Genomic DNA, 21,821 nt, shown 5'->3' on the forward strand with positions numbered 1-21,821 from the left:
GCCCCTCCTGTGTATATTTAAAATGGCTTATTGTGTCCATCTCATTTGTCTTAACGCTCCATGTAAATGGCATATAAACATTTTTTTTTTCTTTTGGTCACATCGGATACAATTTATGCCAAGGTTAATAGTGGCCACATTTGCAGGTCACAGCTTCAGGCTTTTTTTGTTTTGTTTTGTTTTTACTAAATTAATTTTCTCCATGGGGAGGTCAGTTGTTTCATCTGTGTTTGATTTCATAACTCATCAGGTGCAAGCTCTATATTTACTTTCTAGGTTCCTACTCCTTAGGTAATATTTTTCATTTTCCTATTCAAATGTTGCTAAGTCATTAACAAAGAGTAGTTAACAATATGCTGCGCAAACTGCTTTTACCGAGCTAATGGTTTCAGCAGCGAGAATAATGGTTCCATTTTTACATCCAAAGTTTCTCATTTTTCGGCTACTATGTAAAGTTTCTCATCCCTAATCCACATTAAATAAGTCAACATTTTGATCTTATAGGGGAGGTGTTTTTGTTTGCTTTTTTGAAAAAATTATGATAAAATCCCACATTTTAAAAATGAGCAGGGACTACAAAGATGTCTTCACATGCGATATTCATCCGTTTCACATCAGTGATAACTTGACCCTCTTTGGCCAGATCTCAATTCTGAGCAGATTCTTCTGATGACTGCTGAACTTTGTAGGATTTCACAGCAGATGAGACAAAATTGATCTGGGTGCTTTCCTTATATATTTACATAGTCAAAGTGGTTCTGAACACAGGCTGCCTCTAAACTTAATTATCTGGGGCACAAAACACCAGAGAGTTTGAGAAAACCCTGTGCCTGTGACAGCTGTCTCACATAGCTTCCCATTATTTTACACGATGTCTTCATTTTAGAGAGTATTTCTGGTCCATGACAAGAAGGCAAATTAAAAATGTATGCAAAAACCCACAACTCATTTAACCAACCGGGCCTCTATTTTTATTTTTGTAATTACACAAGTAAAAAACGAACTCATGATCATTGCAAAAAAATGCAGCAGCACAAAACTATATGGAGTGAGAACTTCTTCACATACTCTCCTCCCATCTTACCCCTCCCACGGATCCTTCCAGACTTTTCTTAGAGGATTCATAAATTCCATAGATAACCTCCCACTCCAGCCCCGAGAAAAACTGATCCCTCCTTCTCTTTCTCGCTTGCCAAGATTACAGAACCAAAAAGAATTTGAGTCTGGAGCACTTGTTTAAGTGGAAAAGGAGGTGCAATTTCACAAAATAAAGGGGGAAATCCCAGCAGGGCCATGCACTCCGGGAGGCAGTTTGAAGAAGGGAGTCCGTGGGGCTGGAGGTGGGGTCTGAGGGAGGGGCCCGCAGAGGGAAGTGTTTGAGCAGTGATGAGAACCTGAGCAGAATCTGAGCGGAGTCTGCTTACACAAAGGGCTCGGACCACACCTTCCCAAGGAACAGCGCCCCCCACGCCCCGCCCCATTAGAATCAACCTTTTCAGGTCCAGGAGAAGGTGTAAGGGAGCAAGAATTCTTTCATTTCCTTCCTGTAACCGTATCCAGCCTGTGCCACCTTGGGTGCGAGGCTGTAGGAGGTTCAAAGTGACCCTCAAGGCAGGCTCAAGGAGGTGGCCCCATGGCAAACCAGAGGGGGCACAGCTGAGAACATTCCAAGCAGGGCAGGCTCAGAGGACAGGGTGTGGACCTTGGCTTTCCTTAAAGGTAGGAGGAAGCTGCTCTCTTTTTGGAGAAAGAACAAAATTCAACTGAGTGAATTTTAATGATCTTACTGGCTTTGGTCAATGATTCATGAATCAGGCAGCAGCCCATCCGGCAGATAGAAAGGAGCAGTGAGTAGCGGTACACAGTGGAAGCCTCCTAGGCAGAGCGCACTGGGAACAAGGAAGTTAACACGCAGGCCACAAAAATCAGATTGGTTATTGCAAGGTCACCTTCCTTTAGGGGACGGTGATGGGGTCTATCAGGCCGATGACCTCACTAGTGCCAATCAGGCGATTCCTGATTGACGGGTTTAAGATTCCATTTCTGGGAGAGCCAAAACCGTCGTTAAGTCACAGTTTGGGGATGTAGCGTTTAGCATAAAGAGGGAAATTCCAGACGTGGCCAGGCACTCCAGGGGGCAGTTTGAAAAAGGGAGAGGGTGGGGTTGGCGGTGGGGTCTAAGGGAGGTGCCAGAAGAGGGTAGGGTTTGAGCAGGTGAGGAGAATCTGAGCAGAGTCTGCTTAGACAAAGCGCACGGACCACACCTTTCCAAGGAACAGAGCCTCCTCATTAAAATGAACCTTTTCAGGTTCAGGAAAAGGACTCCCTTTGGGGGCTGCTGTTTTGTTTTAACTTTTGTCTGTTTGTTTGTTTGTTTGACCTATGTCTGTGTGATGCGTGTGTGTGTGTGTGTGTGTGTAAGTAAGATATTCCTTTTTCTTTTCTTTTTTTTAAGATTTTATTTATTTATCTATCTGACAGAGAGAGACACAGCGAGAGAGGGAGCGCAAGCAGGGGGAATGGGATAGGGAGAAGCGGGGCGGGCTTCCCACCCAGCAGGGAGCATGATGTGGGGGCTGGATCCCAGGACCCCAGGATGTGGACCTAAGGGGAAGGCAGCCGCTTAATGACCGAGCCACCCATGCAGTCCTGATTCCTTTTTTTTAAACCATGCTTGTGCACACACACATTTTTTAAACATGAATGGAATCCTTGAATCTATTTTTCTGTGACTGGGTTTTTTCACTTAAGACACTATGGTATTTCATGTCCGTATATGGAGAGTCACCTCTCCTTTTAAACACATGCTGCCCATCTTTTAAAATTAAAAGATGGTTGTTTGTTCGTGCACTTGTTGTTGATTTAGGGTTAGGAGGCTGGCCATGGGAATGACCAGGAGAGGACCGGGGAGAGAGAGGCTGGTCAGGCCACATGCCTGACTGTGTGGGGACTTGTGGGAGGGAGCTTTGCTATGGAACAAGAAATGTCAGAGGCCGGGGACACTAATGTCACTTGTCCTCAGTCTCTACATCTCTGCAGAAAAAGTTAAGGAAAATCCCCAAATTCCATCCTTTCGAAAAATGTCGCCATGTCATTTTAGGTTTCCATGGCACAAGCCTAGCAAAACTTCTGAGATGTTTTAATGATGTTAAACGCCTTTCCCTTCCTTTTATTTTTTTTTTCTGAAAGAATCAAAACCAAACTTCAAATGTTTAGAATGTCAACTTCATCCCAGTTCAATGCTTTTATATGTGTTGCTGAAAAAGAAACTCCCAGAAGCAAACATGTCAAAATGATCTCTGTGAAAGGAAAAGAAAAAGCTTTTTTCAAATGTCAGTGGTCAGGAATAGCCTTGAAATAGAATCAGAGCCTTTGAAAATCCTGTTTCATAAAATTAATTGTCCCAAGATCACAGTTGGGCGTTCATTTCATGGAACTTTCGAGCAGCTCAGAGGTAATGTTAACTGGTCATTTATTTTCCGTAAGAATGGCACTGACTCTTCTTAATAGTTAGCCTGAGGAACTTAATCAAGGGGACCAACACCAGGAACTCGGGGACAGGACTCCAAGCAGATGTGTTGGTCCCCACTCCAGTCTGAACTCTTCACCAGGACACTTCTGGTTTTTTGTTGTTTTTTTTTTTTTGCCTTAGAATTAACTTGTTTGAACAACTGCCAAGACATCAGGGGACACCTAGGAGCCAGAGACGGAGAAACAATTTTTAATCTTCCTCACGTCAGTGCAGAGAGGATTTCACAAAAATGTCATTCTCTTAGCAAAATGCCAGTGCCTTTTTTCAATTGTAAAATGGTATTTCCAAATTCTCCTCACCAGTATGGGGTAACAGAGGACCCACAGGAATGGCTCCTCCCCTAGAGTCTGAGAGGGAGGAACTATTTGGCGAAGGGGGAGAAAATTCTAGAACAGCATTTTCTACATCCAGAGAAGGAGGCCTCTGATGAGTCCTGGATAATTTCAAAGCAGTGACTTCACAATTCAGATTTATTGCAGCAGGACAGCATTTCCCAACTGAGGGATTAAAGGGATTCACTTTGTTAGAAGATGTAATGATCACTATTCTTTTTCAATTTTTAAAAATAATCCAGTAGGGACTTTAAAAAATTTTCATCCTTGGAGTGTGTGGGTGGCTCAGGCGGTTAAGAGTTTGCCTTCGGTTCAGGTCATGATCCCAGGGTCCTGGGGTCGAGCCCCATGTCAGGGTCCCTGCTTATCAGGGAGTCTGCTTCTCCCTCTCCTTCTGCTTGCTGCTCTGCCTTGTGCTCTCTCTCTCTCAAATAAATAAATAAGATCTTTAAAAAGTTTTTTCATCCTGGGCGCCTGGGTGGCTCAGTGGGTTAAGCCGCTGCCTTCGGCTCAGGTCATGATCTCAGGGTCCTGGGATCGAGTCCCGCATCGGGTTCTCTGCTCCGCGGGGAGCCTGCTTCCTCCTCTCTCTCTCTCTGCCTGCCTCTCTGCCTACTTGTGATCTCTCTGTGTCAAATGAATAAATAAAATCTTTAAAAAAAAAAAAAAAAAAGTTTTTTCATCCTTAAAACAAAGTTTGAGTCATCCAACGCTTATCCCATGAGCAGGTCAGAGGAACCAGCTCACACTTAACAGCTGCTGCTGGGGAAAGGGAGGAGTTTACCACTTGGTAGACAGAGCAGGCTCATTGTGTGGGGTGGGGTGGGGTGCACCATTATCCTTAGTTCTGCACTGTTTAATTTAGTCTGTGTAAAACTACAGTGTAGAGTGCGGAAGCAGAGTGAAGAGGAAACCCACCGAATGGGAGAAAATACTTGCAAGTCATGTATCTAATAAGGAATCAAGATCCAGAACATATAAAGAACTCCAGGAACTCAATAACAAAATAAACAGCCTGATTAAAGATAGTCAGTCAGGGGCACCTGGGTGGCTCAGTGGGTTAAGCCTCTGCCTTCAGCTCGGGTCATGATCTCAGGGTCCTGGGTTCGAGCCCCGCATCGGACTCTCCGCTCAGCAGTGAGACTGCTTCCTCCTCTCTCTGCCTGCCTCTCTGTCTACTTGGGATCTCTCTCTCTCTCTCTGTCAAATAAATAAATAAAATCTTAAAAAAAAAAAAAAAAGATAGTCAATCATCCTGAGTAGTCATTTCTCTGAAGAATATATACTTATATTTGCCACGATTGATAATGTGTGTTTATCTAACCACGGTTCTTAACAGTGCACATCAGACTCTCTCTTGTTCTTCACAGATCAGTATTAAAAGAGAAAATACAGTTTTAAAAGCCCAATTTGGCTTTTCACTGATAGAGGAAAAAAATTTTCTATTCATGATGAATGATTTTTTTTTCAAGATTTTATTTATTTATTTGACAGACAGAGATCACAAGTAGGCAGAAAGGCAGGCAGAGAGAGAGGAGGAAGCAGGCTCCCCGCTGAGCAGAGAGCCCGATGTGGGGCTCCATCCCAGGACCCTGGGATCATGACCTGAGCCGAAGGCAGAGGCTTTAACCCACTGAGCCACCCATGCGCCCCGATTTTTTTTTTTTTAAGATTTTATTTATTTATTTGACAGAGATCACAAGTAGGCAGAGAGGCAGGCAGAGAGAGAGGGAGGCAGGCTCCCCGCCGAGCAGAGAGCCCAATGCAGGGCTCGATCCCAAGACCCCGAGATCATGATCTGAGCCAAAGGGAGAGGCTTAATCCACTGAGCCACCCAGGTGCCCCTTGATGAATGATTTTTGAACAAATAATAACAAACAGCGGTTTGAAACTTCACAGAAAATTTACAAAAATAAACCAACTGGCATTTTTCAACCAAGAACTGCAAGCATTTAAGACAGCTGCTTTGGTCTATTTTTGATGCTACAATGCTGATACATTTCAATCTAAATTTTATTCTCATTTAAATAAAATTTTATCAATGTAGTAGATGTAAATTACTTCTTGAAAAACATCACAAGATTTCAGATGGGAAGCATCACATTTCTTCCCACTCCAGGCTATTCTCCTGGGCAATTTTTTTTTTTAATTTTCCATACTTCTGGTAGTTACCTTCATAATTCTAAATATTGTGCCCATATCACTACTTCTTTTTTTTTTTTTTTAAGATTATTTATTTATTTATTTATTTGAGGGAGAGAGCATGAGAGGAGAGAAGGTCAGAGGGAGAAGCAGACTCCCCATGGAGCTGGGAGCCCGATGTGGGACTCGATCCCGGGACTCCGGGATCATGACCTGAGCCGAAGGCAGTCGCTTAACCAACTGAGCCACCCAGGCGCCCCCCATATCACTACTTCTAAATTAGATAGATATTATTCAACATCTCCTTGCTCCAAAATGTAAAGATTTAACCTACACAACTGACCTTCTCTTTTCAAGTTTTGATAGTTATTTTCAGTTTTTTTTTCTAATATTTGTAACTTGAAATAATGTACACAGATCTCTATTTCTTGTTCCATTAATTTTCTACAATATTTCTTGTTTTTCCAGGATATACAATTAGAATTTTTCTCCAGATTCTACCTCTCGACTTAGGCTCCCTACTAAGTCTTCTGTGGATTGTCTAAAGGTTCTTTTTCAAAGTTGAAAACCATTAAATGGCTTACACATTATTATAACTTGTAGGTGTTATTAACTGTAGAGATTGTTTTTTAATGCTAGGAGCCCAGGGGCACCTGGATGGCTCAGATGGTTAAACACCCAACTCTCTGTTTCAGCTTAGGTCATGATCTTGGGGTGGTGGGATCGAGCCCCACGTTGGGTTTCATGCTCAGCATGAAGTCAGCATGGATTTCTCTCCCTCGTCCCTCCCCCAGCTCATACTCTCACCCTCTCTCTGTCGAGAATACATGAATAAATCTTTAAAAAAAAAAATGCTAGGATCCTATTTCCTTCTGTATATAGACAATGTCAGCACTCCAGGGTCACCTGAAAGAATGTTCTTAGAATTGTAAGCAAAACCTGTTCTCTTTTCTAATACTCTACCAATTGCTCAAACTTATGCCATCGTCCAGGTTGTTTCCTGACTATTTTGTACAACTTTCCCTTGCTTTTGTTGTTGTTGTTTTTTCTGGAGGTTCTAAGTGCCTTTCTTTGATCCTGTCAAAAAAAAGAAAGGTGTCTTCTTCTCAGTAGGCTCCTAGGTCAGTTCTATTCTTTTTTGTATCCCATGTTTCCCTTTTTCTTGGCTTTCCACTCATCTCAAGGACTTTCTGAAAAGGAGTATGTGGGAGGTGACATTTAAAAAATTCTTGTATGTGTGCAAATATCCCAATTTACTTTTTGATTCAATTGATAGGTTGACCGTATATAGCATTTTAAAATGAAAATCATTTGAAATTAATGGCAGGATACCTTGACTTACCCCTTGTTCCAAAATAAGTATGCCTGTTTATTTTGATATTTTCCTGTTTGCTGCTTATGTTTTCATATATATGGGGATCCTTAATTGTTTGTACTTACTCTCTGGGCAACTACAATTCATGAAACCGCTTTTCACAAAGGGTTGCCATTTACTACCAGATGGCAGAAGAGACCTCTTGGTAGCCCAGCCAATTTTCCATTAATAAGTTTCTCTGAGGGACGCCTGGGTGGCTCAGTTGGTTAAGCAGCTGCCTTCGGCTCAGGTCATGATCCCAGCGTCCTGGGATCGAGTCCCACATCGGGCTCCTTGCCCCGCAGGGAGCCTGCTTCTCCCTCTGACTCTGCTTTCCACTGTGTCTGCCTGTGCTCGCTCTCGCTCGCTCTCTCTCTGACAAATAAATAAATAAAGTATTAAAAAAAAAAAATAAGTTTCTCTGACACAAAAGATCATCCTAAACCTAATGTACTCGAAACTCTGTAGTCAAGAGGCCACAATTTCTTACCTCTGCATTTTACAACATTCTGTAAGTAGCAAAAGCAACAAACTTATTGATGTATCCAAGTCCCCAGAAAATTTTTAGGCAGCAAAAAGCATTTCATGAGGATATAAGTGTTATTCAATAATAAGATAACTACAATAACTGAGAAGTCTGCTATTTCAAAACATTTAGCAAATGAATTATTGTTTTCATGATGGAAATTTTAAGGTGACCAGGGAGAAAATATGCATTAGGCAACTTTTGTAAAGTAATAAATAAGAAATAGTGATTAGCCAACTTAATTGTATGTTGATATTTACTGTAGATTTTTAATATTAGTCTATTGTGTCTCTCAAGATGGATATTTTTACTGGTAAACTTTAAAGACTAAATATTGAGCTTCTGATAATTCTTCAGAGGTTTTCCATAATTTTACTTTTCTATTTTGTTTGGTAGTTCTTCAGTTAGAACAAATTATTTATTTTTTTTTAAGATTTTATTTATTTATTTGACAGAGAGAAATCACAAGTAGATGGAGAGGCAGGCAGAGAGAGAGGGAAGCAGGCTCCCTGCTGAGCAGAGAGCCCGATGCGGGACTTGATCCCAGGACCCTGAGATCATGACCTGAGCTGAAGGCAGCGGCTTAACCCACTGAGCCACCCAGGTGCCCCAGAACAAATTATTTTGTTAGAAATGTTACTTTACGGAGAAGATTCAAATATGTGTTATAATTAGGTGACCATCAACAACATAATTACTACCTTATTTGTTCTTACTTTGTTTCATGCTCACTCTAAAACATGACTATTCTAATTGGGTGAATTGAATCAGGTTAATAAGACTAATCAGAATTTTTTTTTTTTTAAGATTTTATTTATTCTGTCAACCACCCAGCTGCCCCCAGAAGAGTCAAAAAAACACATCACATTGTCAGGGCTTTCTTACCTAATTAATATTAATCAAATTGCATGGCAATCTGTAACTTGTCAAATAAATATAAAATACAAGTTGCCTTATGTATATGGAACTAAAAATATAAAATAATTAAGAAAATCGTAATGCAGTTATTTATTTTTTATAATGCAGTTATTTAAATGTTTTTCCTATCATTGTACTTAAAATAACTTTTCTATTATATACCACACAAAAACTAAATATCAATCTCTCTTCCAAGAAAATTCTAAAATTTCTTTTTTTTTAAGATTTTATTTATTTATTTGACAGAGAGAGAGATCGAAAGTAGGCAGAGAGGCAGGCAGAGAGAGAGGAGGAAGCAGGCTCCCCGCTGAGCAGGGAGCCTGATGTGGGGCTGGATCCCAGTATCCTGAGACATGACCTGAGCCGAAGGCAGAGGCTTTAACCCACTGAGCCACCAGGTGCCCTGAAAATTCTTGAATTTTTATGAAAAGGCACATGACCTCGATTATCCAAAGTAATCTTAAAAAAGAAGAGCAAAATTTAAGAATTTACACTATCTGAGGGGCGTCTGGGTGGCTCAGTGGGTTAAGCCTCTGCCTTTGGCTCAGGTCATGATCTCAGGGTCCTAGAATTGAGCCCCGCATCGGGCTCTCTGCTCAGCAAGGAGCCTGCTTCCCCTTCTCCCTCTGCCTGCCTCTCTGCCTACTTGTGATTTCCCTCTCTGTGGAATAAATAAATAAAATCTGGAAGAAAAAAAAAAGAATTTAGACTGAGTTTACGATTACTAGTAAGGTATAGTAATCAGTGTGGTACTGGTGTAATGACAGACAAATCAACAGAACTGAATAGAGAGCCTAGAACTGACCCACATTTACACAATTTTTTGAGTTTTACTAAAGCAGTTCAACAAGGAAAGGAAAAGTTTTCATAAAATGGCACAGAGACAACTGGATATTCATTAGGGGAAAAATGAACCACCTGTACCTCATCCTTACCCAATAAATAATCCAAAATGTATCATAGACCCAGACTTAAGAGTTAAAACTATAAACCTTCCAGAAGAAAACATTAAAGAAAAAAATCTTCATGATCATGAGGTAGGCAAAGACTTCTTGGACAAGACCCAGAAGGAAGTAACTATAAAATTAAACTTAGTAAACTAGGGTTGCCTGGCTGGCTCAGTCAGTAAAGCATGTGAGTCTTGATCTCAAGGGTTGTGAATTCAAGCCCCACTCTGGGTGTAGAGCCTACTTAAAAAAAAAAAAAATGTTGGTAAATTGGACTTCAGCAAAATTTTAAAATCCTATTTCCTGAAAGGAACAGTTAAGATAAACAACAAGCAAAGGGAAAATACTGGCAAAGTATACATTTAGTAAAGGATATGCTTCCATAATACATAAAGAACTCCCACAACTGAATAATAGACAGAAAAAACCTATTTTTTGGAAAGGCAAATAGTTTGAGCAGACACTTTCCAAAGGAAAATGTTCTAGGGGGCAATAAGCAACCCAAAAAGGGTTCAACATCATCAGTTGTCAGGAAAATGCAAATTAAACAACAGTTAAGTTACTAATACAACTCACTGGAATGGCTCATATTTAAAACACTGACAACACCAACGCAGGGAAAATGGAAAGAACAGGAACTCTTGTATGTTGTTGGTGGGCATGTGAAATGATGCAGTCACTTTAGGAAAAGTTCTGATAGTTAGACAAACATCTTACGACACAGCGATTCAGCTCTTAGGATTTTATCCAAGGGAAATTTAAAGATGTGTTCACAAAAAGACGTGTGCAAGAACATTTTGTTAGGAGACCGTTCTCCACGGGTCTCTGGTGTTCCGCTTGGCTTGTGAGCAGAAGTACGGGCTGCTTTTTGTTCTGAGCTATGTTTGTGTAGAAAACAGCCTTGGAAAATAAAGGTAAAGTCTCCCGCCAATTCAGGTTCTCTAACACATTTTGTTCTGAGCTATGTTTGTGTAGAAAACAGCCTTGGAAAATAAAAGTAAAGTCTCCCGCCGATTCAGGTTCTCTAAGTTCAGGGTTTGTCCCTTGTGTCATACATAACTCTTGTATGCAAGCGTCCCTTGGCCCTGTATGTCACTCCATGGAGATGGTCTTAGGGAAGTGGTACAGGTACTGATTGATCCTCTGGCTACCACTGTTGCTGTGAGCAAGAAAACCCTTTGTGTCTAGCTTAGAAGGCTTGTGATACACTTATGTGATAGAATAGCACTCAGTGATAACGAGCAATGAACTACTGAAACACAGCATGAATGACTCTCAGAAACACATCAAGTGGAAGAAACCTTACACCAAGTAGTGCTAACTGAATGATTGCACATATAGGCAGTTCTAGAACAGGCACAACTAATCGATGGTGTACAAAATGAGGACAGATCTAGATAAGGGTTGGACTGAGTATTGCATTTTTTAAAAAACTCATAGAATGGTGGTACACTTCATGTTTGTCTATTTCATAAGCAAATATTATAAGCAAATATTAAGATATAGTTAATTACATGTGAGCTGAAATGTTTCAGTATAAAGTATACTCTTGTCCACTGTTTAGCTTGAAATACATAAAAAGAAATGGGGCGCCTGGCTGGTTCAGCCGGTGGAGCATGAAACTATTGATCTCAGGATCCTAAGTTTGAGCCCCCTGGTAGGTATAGAGATACTAAAAAAAAAAAAAAAAAAAAAAATCTTAAAAAAAAATACATAAAAAAAGAAGATGGATTGGTCGGTGGATAGATACATAGATGGAGAAAAGAAAGATCTATGATCAAACAAATACAGCAAGATATTAATGCTTATGGAGTCCAATAGCGGGTATACATCACCGTACAATTCTGCCTGCCAACTTTTCTATGTATACAGCATTTTTCATTTAAAAAATTGGGGAAAGAGGGGCACCTGGGTGGCTTGGTGGGTTAAGCCTCTGCCTTTGGCTTGGGTCATGATCTCAGGGTCCTCGGATCAAGCCCCGCATCGGGCTCTCTGCTCAGCAGGGAGCCTGCTTCCTCCTCCCTCTCTCTGCCTGCCTCTCTACCTACTTCTGATCTCTGTCAAATAAATAAATAAAATCTTTAAAGAAAATTGGGGAAAGATAAATAAAAATTAAAAATTGGGAAGTATCCATAAAGATTCTAATGGGGCTCAAGATACATTTTATCATGAAAAGAGTCTATCAATGTTGAGGAAATATTACTCAATTCCAGATATGTCTGTCTTTTCAGTTCTTGCAAACAGATCCAGCATAAACCCAGAGATGTCTCTCAGACAAGAGAGAGACAGAGGAAAAGAGAAAAATGAAGTCTGAAGTCAAGGTTTCCAGTTCAACATCAATAGATTTTTTTTTAAGATTTTAAGGTTTTTAAGATTTTATTTATTTATTGACAGAGGAGGAAAGCGAGAGAGAGAACACAAGCAGGGGGACTGTGAGAGGGAGAAGCAGGCTTCCCACTGAGCAGGGAGCCCAACGAGGGGCTTGATTCCAGGACCCTGGGACCATGACCTGAGCCGAAGGCAGGGTCCTAATGGCTGAGCCAGCCAGGTGCCTGCCCCTCAATAGAATTTTTTAAATGTGTCCATCAGCTACATAATTTTACTAATAAGAAAGAAAGTATATTTTAAAATGATCATGGACAAGTTTATTAGCAACATGATCCATAGAAGTCATCCCAAGTCCATCAAAATTCTAATAAGCCAATCAAAATTTTATTAAATAATTAACATTTATTGTATATTAATTGTTTCAGGTTAGATCGTTCAGATTAACGACACTGCTACATTTTATATGTTGTATGTACGTCTTTTTAAACTTATGACATGGGGTGCCTGCGTGGCTCAGGTTTAATCCTTTGCTTTCAGCTCAGGTTATGATCTCAGGGTCCTGGGATTGAGCCCCGCATGGAGCTCTCTGTTCAGCAGGGAGCCTGCTTCCCCCTCTCTCTCTGCCTGCCTCTCTGCATACTTGCGATCTCTCTCTCTCTCTGTGTCAAATAAATAAATAAAAATCTTTAAAAAAAATAAACTTATGACATGATTTTGATCATCACTATAGTACTTTTAATACTGAAATAAGTTTTTGTATTATGTATTTTCCTTGAAAAATATGTCATTTACTTTGTATCATAGTTCTCAGCAACACATTTTGGGGAAAAAAATGCACTACTTTTTTTTGGGTTCTACTTGTATTTTTAAGTAGAGAAATTATGTTGGATGAGTTTTAAAAAGTGTCTTACTGTCTATATCCCATGTAAGGAAACCGGATCAGATGACCACAGATCTGTTCAGCTTGAGGGTCTGCTCTTTGCTCTGTCTTCTGAGCAGTGAAAATACAAATTACAGCTGTCTTTTTCAAACAGAAAGCATCATTTTTTTCCTCCTTCATAATGCATCATTTTCATAAATAGTTCAAACAATACAGGGACAGCGAACACATTCTCATACATATTCTGTCCAGATAACTAAGTTTGCTGTTTGCTGGATATCATGGACATCTTTCATGCCAAAAAAATAAAAATACATAGTATTTTTAAAAGATACACTGTATTCTACTGCAGTGAATATATCATAATTGATCCAATCAGTTCCTGGTTGATAGGCCTTTAGGTTTCCATGCTTTCATTGCTGAAAATAACAATATTATAAATATTCTTGTCCATCCCACACTTGTCCTAGTATACCCTTGGAATAATTTTTTGGATCACAGTTTATATATACTTTAAATTTTGCTAGATAATCCTGAACTTCTCTCTTGGAAGTCTGTGCCAATTTACAGTTCCCCCAACGCTGTAAGTTTTTTAGCTCCTCCTTCAGCTTCTAGAAACCTGCAGTTCCTGTCTTGCAAAGTAAAATATTTAACAAAGGAACTCTTAAATATTCACTAGCGGGACATTTCTCATCCTTTATTTGCCGGAAAGACTTCCAGCCATTTCAATCAAAGACTCTATAAAGGTTTTTTCAATTGATCCTCCTTTGTTGTAATTAGACCCCACCTAAACTTCCCAGGAGATGGTAACCCACTTTATTTTTAAAAAGCCTGTCTAGTTTTAAAAGCTTTCAACAGCCACTCTAAGAAAATCCTTTTGATGGCAAACTTCAAAGCCTTGTTTTGGTTAAAGCTCTTTTCTTTTTGTTTCAGCTTCAATAAAAAGATGGAATACCTGATTCCTTTACTTGAAAACTAGATTTTCAGTCATTAAAAGCATGTCTCCACAAGCACAGAGGAATCCCACAGGATTTGAGATGCTGCCGTCATTCTACAGGGTCTGACCTTTCCCCCCCTGTCTGGAAAGCTCTGTGCTTTCCACCAGAGGAAGGAGTAGGAGGATGGGAGGGGCCACAAGCTAAGGTCTGTTGGACACAACGACAAAACAAAACTATTAAGTGCTTTGGAAAGACTGGGAACTAAAGTGAATGTTTTCGGTTGAGTCACAAATGGCATATTTGCGTGGCTGCATCCAGAACCGGAACCATATTTATATCAGTGAACCAGAAATTCTAATTCTCCGTTAAACAGCCCTGTGCAAATTAAACTTCTCAGGCTTTGTATGATCCAACTAGACCATAGAGCTTAAATTCAGAAACTTCCCCAGGGTCATCTGTAAGTAGTTAGCGACAAATTCCGGACTTAGCCCCAAATCTATCTGACTTTGGGGAGCATTTCCCTGCATTGGTTCATTTTTTTTCCTTCCAGCTTAAAATAGGAATTTCATTTTATTTTTATGTAGTTGACGTACAATGTTCCATTAGTTTCGGGTGTACAACATGATTAGCTATTTGAATATATTGCAGAATGATCAGTATAATAAGTCTAGTTACCACCCATCACCAGATATAGTTACAGTTTTTTTTTCCTTGTGATGAGAACTTTTAAGAGCTATCATTATTTCATATAAGGGCCAGAGCAACTTTACAAAGTAGTTAGCATTAGGATTGTTTTTACAGATGACCTAATTGAGTGAAGAAAATATGTTCATAGAACCGAGGTCAGCCAAGTACAGCCCATGGGCCAAATGCAGTCCTTTGCTTGTTTTTCTAAATAAAGAATTTTTGGAACATAGCCACACTCACTTATGTACGTATTGTTAAGCTGCTTTTGAGTTACAATAGCAAAACCGAGTAGTTCTAACAAAGACCATACAGCCTAAGGAAATCTAACCAACTTACTATCTGGCTCTTTGAAGAAAAAAAATTGCTGACCCTGACCTACAGTAGGAATGAGAGTTAACATTCAAACTCAGTCCTGTCAGAGTCCAAATAATCTGTGCCCAATTACCTACTCTAATTAGACCTGCTTGCTGTGTGTACACATTTTTGCAACGTTTTTGACGGTATTTCTCTTCTTGCGGACATGTCAGAGTGCTGTGGTCTGGCTGCTAGCACAAATTACATGTTAATTCGGTGTCCGTGGGGAAAGATTATCCCACAGTCACTCCCACTGAGCTCCTTGGAATTTACAGGTCATTATAGGAACTGCCACCTCCCAGCTGCTGGAAATTAAGTGCAGCCACCAGGCCTCTTGCTCTGGGGCCCGTCTTGCTCTTGAGCATGGATAACTTGGCTCTGCGCTTTCCTACTGTCACCCCTGACCCGCAGAGACTCTAGCTAAGCGATGCCAGTGCCCCTCGAACAAGCACATCTCTAATGGCTTTGATGAATCTTGTGTCCTGGGACTCTCCTGGGGACCCTTATCCTCTGGTGAGTCTTCTGGTCACCCACAATATATCCATTCCAACATGCCCGCTTCCCTCAACCCGTTTATTCTTCCCTCTACCATGTGGCAAGGAAATGCAGACATTTCTGCTTCACTGAATGTTGGTCATGGCTTTTTGCAAGCTTCTAATTAATTTTTGCCTGAACATGAGGTTTTCCCTGTTCCTCGGGCCAGTCAATTGAAGCAGCTCTTCTGGTAGAAACTCCTTGCACCATTATTGGGCCTAGCATGTCCCCATCCCGGTGACTGGCCTGGCTTCTGGGACGGGTGTTGGGGGCAGCCCCTGAGAAGTACACCTGCTGTGTGCTCTGTAGTGATTTCTAGAATGGCGGAAGTATCAGCTTTTACTAGGGAAGGGGGAAACATTGGGAAGTCATAGGGTTAAAAGGTGTCTATAGAATTAACATCTTATGGCCTACACCCATTTATCTTTATTCTGTATTTCAGAGTCCCAGGTTTTCCTAACCAGGACTTTGACCTTAGCACAGCAGACTTGCCTTTGGCTGAGAATTCAAACCTCTCTGGAGCTCATCTGTGTCCGCTCTTCTACCACAAGAGATAAGGGCCTCTTTGTATGCTACCCAACAGGCCTATGACTCTTGGCCATTAACTGCTTATTAATGGTGCTCAGACTCTAATCATCCCTCTGCAGAGTATTAATATAATTTATCAGCAGCCATCTACTTCAACTATCTTGGAAGACATGGTTCTCCTCATATTTCTCAAATTGCTGAATCATTTGATCTGCAAGACTGTTCCCCTCTCCCTGGACATTTTTCCAGCTCACCACAGGGAAAGTCCCGAGCAACCAGGTCACAATCTTGTGCCAGGAGTATCTGCACCCACCTACCACTCAGGAGAGCATTTCCAACACCTGCCAAGTGATAAGTCAATAAATCCCAAATCTCATCTTTCCATCTGTTTTCTCAGACTCTAATTTCTGTGCAATTTGCAATAGTCTGAGTGCTCTGAGAAGTGAATGCCAGGATGGGACAAGACATGTAAGAGATTTATTAGGGGAAACAACTATGAGAGAAAATGAGGAGACTGGAAGAGCTATCAGTCATGATACAGGTATGACCCCTGTCAAGGAAGAAATGGGGGAAGGAAGGGGGGAAGAAAGAAAGGAAGGATGAAGAAATGTCCATAACTACATGCAGTTCTAAGAAAATTTCGGCAAGACTATGGGCGTCTTCAAGTCAAATACACCCAGGAAAGGAATCTTGCATCTTGCAGGAATGGGCTTGCCTTAGTACTCCTGGCACTCTTAGTCACTGACTGGGGAGCAGCCAATGTGGGAAGTGTGGCCTTGGGAAGATTAATGTGATGCACCTGGAATACAATATCTGGGACATTCAGGCAACTAGACTCCCTACACTCAGAGATCCAAGAGTACATGGCTCTATGGCCATACCTCACATGCCAAAGGATAATGCGGATCCTTTCTTTTTTCTTTTTTTAATGAGAATTTACTTATTTCCAGTTTTATTGAGATATTATTGACCTATATGTAAGTTTAAGGTATATAACATGATGATTTCATACATGTATCCATGGCAAAATGATTACCCCAATAAGGTTAGTTAAGTCCTCTGGGGGAAACACCTTTTAGGAGAAACCAGTAGGTTGACACACTCAACAAAGTAGCCCAGCCAGACCACCCAAGAGGGAATGAGGTTACAAGTCCCAAGACCTACCTCCACATACAAGCTTTTTAGCTTCATACTTTCAAATGTAGTTAGATAGCCAAGAGTCACTGCACACTTGAGAAAAATCTTTAACGTGAAAATCAGAGGCCAAACAAACACAAACAGTGGTCACAAAACCATCAAATCACAACCCGAGAAGAATCAGAGATTATGCAAGGAAGAGAAAACCTTAACATAAGTTTCACTGCTAGGAAGGAAAGACAGGTTATTTCATTCAAGAATAGAACGGGATGCTATATAAAGAAAATTAAGAGAAAAAAAGTTAAGAGAAATTAAAAGTATGAAACTAAATGGAAAACCTAATACATAGTTTGAAAATATAGTTGTAGAAATTTTCCCAGAAATGGAAGTAAAAACATAAAGAGTCAAAAATAGGAGATAAAATAGGAGATAAATAGGCGATAAAAGACAAAAATAGGAGATAAAAGACCACCATAAGGATTCAAGAGCAAATTACAGGAATTACAGAAATACAGAAGAGAGAAGTGGATGAGGGGGGAGTCATCAATGAGGCAATTCATGAAAAGATCCTGCAACTGAAATGCAAATGCCTCACCCACAAAAGAATAAAACTAATCCCAGCTCAAGACATACTATTCTGAAATTTCATAAAACCATGGACAAAATAGAGAATTTGAAAGTATGTTTTTCTTAAAGAAGAAAATTTAAGGTTTTTGATGTTTTGTTTACAAAGGATCAATCGGAATAACATTGGATTTTTCCACAGCGACACTAGAAGCTAGGAGGATTGTAGCAGTCTTCAACACTCTGGGGTAGAGTGATTTGTAATCTGTATTTGGCCAAACCAAGTCAGTTACTTGTCAGAATAGAAAAAGGATACTTTAAAATATGTGGGGTGTGTTGGGTGGCCCATAGCTGGTCTACTAAATTAAGAATATGCAGATAATGACCCGCCAAAGTGAAGAGGCAGAAGCCACCCACACAGGGCTGGCAGGTTACTCCCTCAGCATTTGAGTTCCCACTTTAGGAAAATGGTCCTTTTGACTGAAGGCACAGTTTATTGTTTTATTGTTGTTGTTTGTTTTTTAAAAGTTTTTAGAGAGAGCGAGAGAGCACGTACACAGGTGCTCCCAGTGGTGGGGGAGGGGCAAATGGAGGAGAGCGAGATTCTTCAGCAGACTCCCTGCTGAGCATGGAGCCCATCTCATGGGGCTGAATCTCACTACCCTGAGATCATGACCTGGGTCAAAACCAAGAGTTCACCCAGGTGCCCCTGAAGGTGCAGTTTTAACACATACAAAGAAAGTAAAACCACAAGATGTAGTACTTACAGCTCCCAGAAGCAGGGTATGGGGGAGGGGGTAGGGAGTGCAATGAATGGGGGGGGTAAGGGGTAAGGTGGGGAGGGCAGTTCTCCATCCCAGGTCACAAGGAAACCGAGGAATTCTTTTAGATGTTTAGACTTATCTAGACCAAAACTATAAGCCATAAACATGATCTAAATTATTATTCTAAATAACCTCAATGTTATCACTTTAAAAACTTTTAAAAATCCGGGATGCCTGGGTGGCTCAGTTGGTTAAGCAGCTGCCTTCAGCTCAGGTCATGATCCCAGCGTCCCAGGATCGAGTCCCACATGGGGCTCCTTGCTCAGCGGGAAGCCTGCTTCTCCCTCTGCCTCTGCCTGCCACTCTGTCTGCCTGTGCTCACTCTCACTCCTCTCTCTCTGACAAATAAATAAAATCTTAAAAAAAAAACTTTAAAAAGCTAATGTTATACTTTAAATGATGACACCAGTTTTACCATTTCTCCCCCCAGAAATGAGTACATGAAGCACTGGCTTTGCAGCATATAATGGAAATGGAAAAAATTCTGCTATATCAGATGGAGGCTTGGAAGGTAAATTTTTTATCCAAATCAGCTTGATAGTTTATTTACTCCTAGAAAATCTTTTAAGATTAGAGAGGAATGGAGGGAAGACACTAGAATGCAGTTTATACTTACATTTGATTCATGACTGTTTCAATCAAAGGTTAATTCACACTAATTTACAGACCTTGGAGGTTATAAAAGCATTCTTGGAGGAGCCAAGGCGAGTCAAGAATTCTTGTCATAGATTGCAAATAAACGGCCACAAATTCTTTCCTGTGTCTCTGTGTAGGTGGATTCTGTTTATCCATCCCTTGAATCTGGAGCTTGGCATGTGACTTGCTTTGGCCAATGAGACATGAATAAATGACAAAAATGTTTTTGTGCTGAGAATACAAACTAGCCTTTGGAAGATGAGAGATCACTGCAGAGAGAACCTCAGCCATCCCAACTGCCCACCTAATTCACCAACTGACCATAACTGGAAGAGCAGCAGAGTAGTTTAAAGCCACTGAGTTGTAGGGTGAATTGTTGCAAAGAGCAAATGTGAAGTCGTATAGTTCTGACACCTGTTTTTGTCATGAGCTCAAAATATTGTATCCCTTATATGATATGTAAAACCATAACATATATTTTATAATATACAAATAAGAAATTTCAATTATATACAGTGCTATGACCCAGTGAACCATTTAGGTGCCAGTCCCAAGGATACAGACAACAGATACTGTATTTTCTACTCTGTTCATTCAAGCATGGAGTTGCTTTTAGAATATTTAATCCAGTTCTCATATCTTAAAAAAAGTAGCATTATTGAGATATAATTCATGTACCCCCAAATTGACCCTTTTAAAGTGTACAGTTCATGAAGGATTTTCTATTTTCTTGTGATGTTTTTGGTTTTTTTTACCAGCGTGATGGTGGCTTCATAAAATTAATTGAAGAGTGTTCCTTTCTCATCTATTTTCTAAAAGAGGATTAATAGATTTGTTTTTGTTTTGTTTTTCCCTTAAAATATTTGCTAGACTTCCACCAGTGAAGACATTTGACCTGGGTTTTTCCTTGTGGGAATATTTGTATTTACTGATATGGCTATTCAGATTTTTTAGTTTTTGCTTTAGTTAGTTTTGGTGATTTGTTATTTCCAGGAATGCCTCCATTTTCAGCTATTTTGAAAATTATCAGAATTATGATGTTCATAATATTCCCTTATAATACTTTTCATTTTTTTCTCAAAGATTTTATTTATTTGACAGAGATCACAAGTAGGCAGAGAGGTAGCCAGAGAGAGGAGAAAGCAGGCTCCCCGCTGAGCAGAGCGCCCGATAAGGGGCTGCAGGGCTCCATCCCAGGACCCCGGGACCATGACCTCAGCCGAAGGCAGAGGCTTTAACCCACTGAGCCACTCAGGTACCCCTATTTTTGTCTATAGTCAAAATGTCATTTTTGTCTATAGTCAAAATGTCATTTGTGTTTATAGTGTTGTCCCTCTTCATTTCTCATTTTGGTAATTTATATCCTTTGGTAATTTATATCCTTTTTTTCTTAGTCCAGCTAAAGGTTTATCAGTTTGATCTTTTCAAAGAGCCAGCTCTTGGGTCCTTTTCTCTATTTCCTTTTGCTTTTGATTCATTCATTCCTATTTTTATCCTATTTCTTTATTTCTACTTAATTTAGGTTTGATTCATTCCTCTTTTGCTACCTTCTTGAGATAGAAGCTTAAATTATTGTCTTCCTTTTAATATAAGCACTTACTGCTATTAATTGCCCTCTACGTACAGTTTTTCCTGCTTCCCTTAAATTTGATATATTTTTGTTTCCACTCAGTTCCAGATGTTTTCTTTTTTAAAAGATTTTATTTATTTGACATAGGAGAGAGAGAGAAGCAGGTTTCCCATGGAGCAGGGAGCTTGACAAAAGGCTCCATTCCAGGACCCTGGGATCATGACTTGAGTGGAAGGCAGATCCTTAATGACTGAGCCACCCAGGTGCCCCTCGATGTTTTCTAATTTCCCTTGTAATTTCTTCTTTGGCCCATGGGTTATTTAGAAATGTGTTCATTTCCAGATATTTGGGGGTTTCTAGATTTTTGTTTTTGCCAATTTAATTCCACTATAGAAAGAGAATGTATCTTGTATGTTTTCAGTCCTTTAAAATGTATAGAGATTTGTTTTGTGGCTTACCATATGATCTGTTCTGGACAATGTTTCATTTGTTTGAAAAGAATGTGTATTCTGCTATTGTTGAAGTTTTCTGCATATGTCAAATATTTCAAGTTGATACTGTAATATGGGTCTTCTGTACCCATCTTGACATTCTCTTGTTCATTGCTGAGACAGGAATCTGAAACCTCCAACCACAGGTGAATCATCAATTTGTCCTTTGAGTTCTTATGATTTTTGTTTTACATGTATTAGAATTTCCTTCCTTTTTAAAGCTAATATTGAACATGCTAATAATTGGTAATTTAAGTATTCAAAGCACTATACAAGAGCTATACAAACCTTAGTGTCTGAAACTGAAACCAGAGTCTTCATGCTGTGAGCTCTTGCTTTCTCTTCCTTCCCACCCCACCCTCCCCTCCGGTTTTGGCCTCATTTATTGGTACTGCAGAAAAGACTATGTTGTGAAGAACATGGCCATCAGCAGTTACCTCAGTAAAAAGCTTTTTTCCTGCTCTCTTTTCTGTGTCCATACAGCGATTGGATTCAATAATGGAGTTCAGTAATTGAGCCAATGGCTCAATAATGCCCCACTCAGCTCAGTGCCTATCCCTTGGCACGTCTAGTGTTGCTGGAAGTAAAGTGTATTATTA

The 21,821-nt window shown here is 40.1% G+C and overlaps 1 long non-coding RNA gene across 1 annotated transcript; it reads left to right on the forward strand.

The window, feature by feature from the left end:
• Positions 1-886: 886 nt before the first annotated feature.
• LOC116571555 lies at positions 887-20,301 on the forward strand. The gene is made up of 3 exons (XR_004277909.1): positions 887-1,719; positions 18,956-19,036; positions 20,263-20,301. It is a non-coding gene; the product is annotated as an uncharacterized LOC116571555 (long non-coding RNA).
• The last annotated feature ends 1,520 nt before the right edge of the window (positions 20,302-21,821 follow it).

This window comes from Mustela erminea, chromosome 13 (genome assembly GCF_009829155.1).
Source record: "Mustela erminea isolate mMusErm1 chromosome 13, mMusErm1.Pri, whole genome shotgun sequence".
Classification (NCBI taxonomy): domain Eukaryota; kingdom Metazoa; phylum Chordata; class Mammalia; order Carnivora; family Mustelidae; genus Mustela; species Mustela erminea.